The following is an 8,493-nucleotide window of genomic DNA, read 5'->3' as shown; positions in this document are numbered from 1 at the left end:
GGATCAGCTCAGGGCTGGACATCAGGAGAGGACTGGTAGGAGTGATTTTTTATTTAGGGGAGAGATGGGAGGAAGTGAAGGCACAGAGTTTGTTTAAATTTATGCTGGGCCACTCTGCTGGCCTTTGGTTAAAAATGTTTCACTGTGACACTAGCTTTGTCTGCAGAGTGAGCCTGGGTCTTCTTAAGGCTTGGATTATTGTCCCCTGATTTATCTTTTGGTGCCAGGGAACAAAGGTGGGAGCATTTTTACTGGGGATTGGCCTCACTGCTTGCATGTTTTCTCTCTTCAACTCTGTGGCCTGCCTCTGCACAGTGGCTCTGGGCCTGGCCAGGCCAAACCCATGCCCGGGCCTGATGTCTTTTTAACTTTTGGTGCCAGCCAGGGAACCAAAGTGGGAGCATTTTTACTGGGGGGTTTGCCTCACTGCTTGCATGTTTGCTCTCTTCAACTCTCTCTGTGGCCTGCCTCTGCACAGTGGCTCCGGGCCTGGTGGCCAGGCCAAACCCATGCCTGGGTCTTAACTTTTGGGGGTAGTGCAGTTTATAGATCTCTGCTAAGCTCCAACCATTCTGTTCCTGGCCTAGAGAGGCAAGACACGCTCGCTGCTTCAGCTTCTTGCAGAGCATCATCTCGCCTGCTGCTGAGGAGGAGAGGACTTCCTACCCGCCTGTCTGCCTGACCATCACTGGACTGCAGGACTGGTGAGTCTGTGACTCGCCGGGTTTAACATTTGGGTGGGCATAGGGGTGGGCTTTTGCTTGCCTGGGTGGGGGGAGGTACATTTTCAGAACACCACATCCACACCCCACACAGACAGACAACAGAAAAGTTTTTCCAGTTAAATAGTGTCTTAGGAAGGTAGGCCAGTTTGTAGGCATTCAGTGGCTTCTTGCCCTCAACTTAATTGATAGGGAACCAAGCGTAGCTTGTTTAACACAGTAAATAGGGATCATCAGGACAAGCAGTAGTTAGAGTTAGGTTATATTTGATTTATATTCATATATATACATATTGGTATACTTGTAAATAGGCTTCCCCTTAGTGCTCGAATAACTAGGGTTTCATTGCCCATCTCTGGCACCCATGGTGGAGCCAGGCCGTCCCGGGCATACTAGTCTTGTTAGTGTCTAAGGCTTTCCCTTGTTATTGGGGTTTAGGGCCAGCTCGATTCCTGAGGAATTCAGCTGTTTGGCAGGCTCAGGTCCCCCAACATAAATAGGGTTGTCTAAAAAGACATTTGATTGACCATCTCCGAGTGACAGAGCCACAAGAAGAACCGATTTAGAAGTAGGTAGATAGGTCTTGAAAACAAAGTTCACTTTTGTTTTCCTTTTGTTTCTAAATAGTCAGTGTAGCTTCCGGGAAGGGAAAGGATGTCAGAAAGGAAAGTTGAGAGCAGCCCTGGGGGAAAGGCCAGGGAGAAATCTAGAGGGATGGAGGGGAGAGGGATGGGGACTGCTGCGGCAGCCCCCACATCTGAGCGGAGGAGGACCTTCCCTGCGCTACTGCCGTTCACCAGCCTGGCTTCTTGTGACAGGAAGAGGGTTCGCAAGGCCCTCTTTCCTGAGGCAGCTAATGGAGGGCCACCCCCAACCCAGGTGTCTCAGGCAGGGGCTAGCACTGGGCAGGGGCCTGCTGCCGAGGCTCCACCTCCTCCAGTAGTTGCGAGCCAGCTGCTGGAGGAGGGGCAGAATGTGGTGTCTCCTGGGATGGACGTGAGGCATGTGACTTTTCCATCCTTCACGCTCACCCCAGGAACCCAGAGGATGTTGGAGGAACTGCCAGTGAGACCCCCTGTGGGGTGGTCCACTCCTGTTTCCTCTGAGGCTAGCAGCAGGCCTCTTGCGGCTGTGCAGGAGGAGAGTGTCAGACTATGGAATCCCAGTTATCTAGAGTTCGTCTCCCCCCCCTTCTGCAAGAAGCACAAGGTCTCTTGATTCCAAAAGGTTTATTGAAAGACTATGCTCAGGATACAGGTGACCATACTCCAAGGGATGTAGAGGCCCTTGACGGAATGAAAGCTTTGTTGAGAATGGCATGCAAAACAAAAGTTACAACACTTCAAACACCCATTCCCAGCCTCCCCCTTGTCCTGTCTGCGAAGGCATGAGAAGACGAGGACATCAAGGTCGATGGCTGGACTGGATAGATAAAGACTCTTCGCTCCCATGGGTATGAGCAGCCTGGATGACACCTGGGCCTAGAGGGAGGAAAACTAGACAACTACTGATTATAACACAAGTTAATATGGCGTAACTCTGGCTAGAGAACTGACATCCTGACATTCTGCCCCCCTTAAGACCTCCCCTCACCCCTCAGCCCCTGCTTTTTCAGGGTATTTTTTATGGAACTTAGCGATCAGTTTTGGGGCGTTTACATGGGAGGCCTCCACCCACTCTCTGAACCCCTCCTCAAAGTCTTTCCACCTGACCAGGTAAAAGACCTTGTTGTGTCGTCGTTTAGAGTCCAAAATCTCCTCTATTTCATAATGTATTTGGCCATCTATAAGAGTTGGGTGGGGCACCGGTTTCTCAGGATGCCAGTCATCTGGGAGAGGTGCTTTCTTGAGGAGACTGATGAGAAAAGTAGGGTGGACTTGACGGAGATTCTTGGCAACTGTAATTTCACAGTCACATTATTGATAACCCTTTTTATTGGGAAGGGCCCTAGATACTTCAGTCCTAATTTCTTACTGGATTGTTCTGTTCTGAAGTTTTTGGTGGAAACATACACTTTGTCTCCGGGGCGCAATTCCCATTGCTCCACACGATGGTGATAGGCATACTTTTTGTAGTCTGCTTTAGCTTTGATCAAAGTTTTTTGGATTACAGTCCACTGTTCCGTGAGGGAGGTCCACCATTCTCCCAGATCCCCAGATCTCTTCGACTCTGGGCTAATTTTGAAGGGGAAGGCTAAACCTTCATATCCATGAACAATTTTGAACGGAGTTTCTGCCACTGAGCTGTGGATCGAGTTGTTGTACACATATTTGGCAAAATGAAGAAATTGAGTCCAATTGTCCTGTTGAAAATTAATATAACATCTGAGGAACTGTTCTAATACCTGATTAATTCTTTCCGACTGTCCGTCGCTCTCGGGATGATGGACGGAGCTCAATCCCTGCTCAATCCCTGCTACTTGTACAAGCTCCCATCAGAAGTTGGCAACAAATTGTACTCCTCTATCCGATATTACCTTGGAAGGAAAAGAATGCAGTCTTACAATGTGTTTGATGAACAAACTGGCAAGCTTCTTTGCTGTTGGTACTGTTGTGCAAGGAACAAAGTGAGCTTGTTTGGAAAACAGGTCTACCACCACTAAAATACATGTGCAACCTTTTGAGGGGGCCAGATCTGTAATAAAGTCCATGGAAATGACTTCCCAAGGCCGGGAGGGGGTTTCCAGTGGTTGCAGAAGTCCTGGGGTTTTTCCTCTTCTAGGCTTGGCCATTATGCAAGTACGCCAGGAAGCTACATATTGGGAAACATCTCTTCTAATGCTGGGCCACCAGAATTGCCTTTGTACTAGGTGCAGCGTTTTCAAGTACCTGAAATGGCCTGCGGTTTTGGCGTCGTGACATTGCGGTAAAACCTCTTTTCTTAGGCTAGCCAGGATGTAGAGTTTGTTTCCTTTAAACCATTCTCCGGCTGCCATTTGTGTCATTTTTCCTGTGGGCGCTTCCTCCCCCCCTTTTTCCACCTCGCTTTTCACTTTTCCTCTCCACCCCTCGAGGTTTTCCTGCTTTCTCATTTGCTGTTTGGTTGCCTGGCTGCACGTAGTTACCACACCTCCCAATTGGCTAGGAGATAATACAGTGTCGATAGTCTCCTCCCTCCTGCTCTGATGTTGGGGCATGCGTGAAAGAGCATCCGCCAGAAAATTAGATTTGCCGGGTAGAAAATTTAAAGTGAAATCAAACTTTGAAAAGAATTCGGCCCAGCGAAGTTGTTTAGCATTAAGGCGCTGGGGAGTGCGGAGCGCTTCTAGGTTTTTGTGATCAGTCCACACCTGGAAGGGGTGATGAGCTCCCTCCAGCCAGTGGCGCCAGGTGGTGAGAGCTACTTTCACTGCAAATGCCTCCTTCTCCCACACATTCCAATTCCTTTCTGCTTCTGTGAACTTTCTGGATAAATATGCACATGGCCGTATTTTATTATCTTCCCCCTTTTGCATTAGGACCCCCCCAATGGCTGAGTCACTGGCATCTACTTGCACTATGAAGGCTCGATTTTCATCGGGGTGTTGTAGGATCGGCTCTGAAGTGAATTGGTCCTTCAGGTTTTCAAACGCTAGCTGACAGTCTGGCCCCCACCTTAGTTTTGCCATCAGTTTAGTGGCTTGATCTCCCCTCCCTTTTGTTTTCAGCAGGTCAGTTAAAGGGAGAGCAGTCTGGGCAAAACCCTCAATGAACGGTCTGTAGAAATTTGCAAAGCCTAAGAAAGATTGCAATTGCTTCCGCGTATAGGGCGCCTGCCATTCCTGCACTGCTTTAATCTTGGCAGGATCCATTCTTAGCCCCTGCCCCGAGATACGATAGCCTAAGTAATCCAATTCCTCCTTATGGAATTCGCATTTAGATAATTTGATTGGCAGTTTGTGGTGCATAAGGGCGGCTAACATTTTCTGGAACAATTTTACATGAGACTATTTTCTGAATAAATTAAAACGTCATCAAGGTAAACAACTACTCCTTTGTAGAGAAATTCATGCAAAACTTCATTGATCATCGTCATGTAAACCGAAGGGGCCCCTTTTAAGCTGAAAGGCATTACGAGATATTCATATTGGCCTAAGGGGGTGTTGAACGCGGTTTTCCATTCATCCCCTTCCCTTATTCTTACATGAAAATAAGCATCTTTGAGATCCAATTTCGAAAAGATCTTACCCTGCACCACCACACTGAGTAGGTCTCGAATCAAAGGAATGGGATAGGTGTTGGACATAGACACCACATTAATGCCTGAGTCCCCCATCCTTCTTCACGAATAACACTGGGGCTGCATGCGGGGAGCTGGCGGGGCGAATGAAGCCTCTTTCCAAGTTTTTATCTATAAACTTTCTAAGTTCTTGCCTTTCCGCTGGGCTCATGGAATATAACTTTCCTTTGGGGAGTTTTTCGCCCGGAACTAGTTCAATGGCACAGTCTGTGTTGCGGTGGGGAGGCAATCCATCCGCCTCCTCCTCACTAAATGCTCGGGCCATATCTTGGTATTCTGGTGGAATTAGATTTAGCTCCTCTGTAGTAAGGAGAGCGACCTCCAAATTAGCCGGAGCTCCCTCACCCCAAGCCGGTCTCCAGTGATGCTCTTGACAATATTCTCTGTCAAAAACTGTCATCCCTTTTTCCCAGTTGATGTAGGGATTATGATCCCACAGCCATCTACTGCCCAGGATGAGTGGGTACTTGGCCACCTGACTGACCACGTGGGGTGGCTTTCCCAATGCTTGCCCATCCCGGTTGGCACTAATTCTGTTTCCTGTACAGCTGGGTTCATATTAGAGCCATCCATTTGTTCGAATATTATAGGGGTTTCTAGGGCATGGGTCTCCAACCCTAATCCATTAACTAGCGCTGGAGCTAAAATGTCTTGTGAGCACCCAGAGTCTATTAAGGCTTGTACTCGCACATGTGTTCCACTTTTGGGGTTAACTAAATTAACGGGGATAAACAATATGGCCCCTCTTTCTCTCACCTCCTTCAGGGTGGTCTTCTCTTTGATCTGCCACTGGGGCCTCCTCACGACAGATCCTCCCCATTTCCTGACTGCCCACCGGAGATTTCGCAGTCTTGTGTCTGGACTTCTAATTCCATTAGCATCTCCTCTGCCTCCAGTCCAGTTTCAGGATGCCCTCTTTTGGCTTGTCCTCTACCTCTTCCGGTCCACAGCACGGGGACTGGTTGGGTCGGTGGAGCTTGGGGGGTCTGCGCTTGACGAGGGCATTGCGTGGCAAAATGCCCACTACTGCCACATTGCAAACACAGCCCCTGTCTCCACCGCGTCTCTCTAGCCCCTCTCGTTGCGGCGGCACCCTGTCCTCTTCCCGTGGGTGGTGGGGCCCGACGACCACCTGTGGCCTATTGTTGCTCCACCAGGCAGCCTACTTGGGTGAGGTTTTCCACTTCACACGCCAATTGAATCCAGCCTAGGAGCGTTGGACAATCATCTTGCATTAGTGCCCGATCCAAGAGTCTAGGATTCATGCCATTACAGAATAGTTGCACTTTCACTCCCTCCTCATATTGAGGGCACTTAGCAGCTAGCTGTCAAAATTTGACCACATACTCTCTCACTGACTGCATCCCTTGCTGAATGGTTCTGAGTTCGGTGCGGGCCCTCTCACTTTCCAGTGGGTCTTTGTACTGCGCTCTCAGCGCTGCAATGAAGGCTTGTAAATTTCCCAGTTCAGGGCCCCCCATATCGTAAAGGGTCACATACCATTCCACCGCTATACCTTCCAAGCGAGCCGCTAAGTGGATTACTCGGTTTTCCTCTGTAGGAAAAAGGTGACCCCACTGATTGAAGAACTGCAAGGCATGCACCACGAAGAATCCCAGCTTACGCGGGTCCCCATCAAATGTAGCTTCCAGCTTTATCCACCCCAGTGGTAGCTCTGTTCCACCGGCGGCTAACGCCTCCAGGGGTTGGGCCGGTTGACGGGGTGGCATCTGTGGTGCTGGGCCTCGAGCTCGTGGTGGAGCGGGCTGTTGCAGTTGGAACGGTCCTTCCGCTCTCGGCACAGGTCTCTGCGGCCTCCCCTGGGCCCCTGGTTGTGGTTGCGGCTGCGGCTGGGACGGTGGTTGTGGCCGGAATGGGGCATGCAGGCGGACGTGAGGCCCTTCTCCTCCGGGTGGTAGCTGAGCCCTTGGCCGTGGCAGTTGAGGCACAGGGAAGGGTGGAAATATGTGAGGTGCTGGAGCCGCCGGTACGGCGGGGCCCAGGCCTGCTGGTGCAGCTGGTGCTATTGGCCCTCCCGCTGCCGGCACCACTGGGCCTGCTGGCAGAATCGCAGGGCCAGAGGGCCTGGCTGGAACTGCTGGCGCTGGGCCTCCAGGTGCGGCGGGAGTGGTGGGGCCCAGTGGAGGTGGCAGCGGAATTGGCACCCTCGGGGAAGGCGGGGCAGGCACTGGGATGGGGACCGGTGGAGCCAGCAGGGCAAGGAGTGGGTGGGGGGCCACTGGGACCGGCCTTGCAGGTTTCACCGGACCAGTCGCACTGTCAGAACCCTGAAGGCCTGTCACCCCCATAGCATCTCCCGGTGCCAGGCTGGTATCTCCCTGGACCATCACACCTTTGAGATAGGTGGCCTGTGCAAATCCTCTCGCATCGCTTCCATTTGCGCCTCCAATGCTCGGTAGAGGTCTTCTTGGCTGCTCAGGTCTGCATCTGCATCCCATCCAGCTGTCTGAAGCAAACTCCTCCCAGGCTCTCTGTGCGCGATCGGCCTGCTGCACCTCTTCCTCTGGAAAGCCGGTGTCCGCAACCTGTGGGCCTGGTGCCGCAGGGGTCTCAGAAGTGGACAGGCTGGGCATCACCGAGGCACTTGCGACCCAGCCTTTGACAACTCCAGTCACAGCAAGCAATTCGTATTGCAGCACCTGGGCTTGGTCTTGCAGGGTGCTCCAACACTCCTCACCCGCTGGGGCTCCCGACTCACTATCCCAGGTTCCGATTGAACCCACATTGGCATAATCCCAGCTCATTAGCTCTGTCTGGGGCGCAGTCCAATCCTGGAAACTGCCCCCTTCGCCCAGCGGGGAACACTCGACTAATCAACCCGCGGCCTCCTCCCAGCGATACGGGGGAAGGGTGCTTATTCTAGCAGCTCCTATGGAGAAAGTGGACATCTGGTCGGTTTTCCAAATGGGACCTACAGTTGTCCCCAGGCTTTCCAACACTGGGGCTAGACTCGCGTCAATCATGGAGCGGGAAAACATGGTTCCACGAGGTCTTTCCCTCCTGTCCCAGGGTCGCTGACCCCACTGCCGGGCCGATGGCACAGATGTCAAGGGGACGAAGCCTCATCCTGCGCTGACTCTAGGTTGTGCTCCTTCCCGGCTCACTCTCGCCTGCACGGTCCCACCGTCAGGCAGGGTTAATGGCTCCACACCCTCTGTTCCAGGATCAGACGGGTCTGTCGGAGTAAATCCGGTATCCATCCTTCCTAGGTGAGGGGTCGGGGGAGTAGAGATTCTCAACAAAAATGTCAGACTATGGAATCCCAGTTATCTAGAGTTCGTCTCCCCCCCTTCTGCAAGAAGTATAAGGTCTCTTGATTCCAAAAGGTTTATTGAAAGACTATGCTCAGGATACAGGTGTCCATACTACAAGGGATGTAGAGGCCCTTGGCTGAATGAAAGCTTTGTTGAGAATGGCATGCAAAACGAAAGTTACAACACTTCAAACACCCATTCCCAGCCTCCCCCCTTGTCCTGTCTGCGAAGGCATGAGAAGACGAGGACATCAAGGTCGTTGGCTGGACTGGATAGAT

This window comes from Eublepharis macularius, chromosome 9 (assembly GCF_028583425.1).
Source record: "Eublepharis macularius isolate TG4126 chromosome 9, MPM_Emac_v1.0, whole genome shotgun sequence".
Classification (NCBI taxonomy): Eukaryota; Metazoa; Chordata; class Lepidosauria; order Squamata; family Eublepharidae; genus Eublepharis; species Eublepharis macularius.
The sequence above is the reverse complement of the archived record's forward strand: the minus strand, read 5'-3'. Positions refer to the sequence as shown.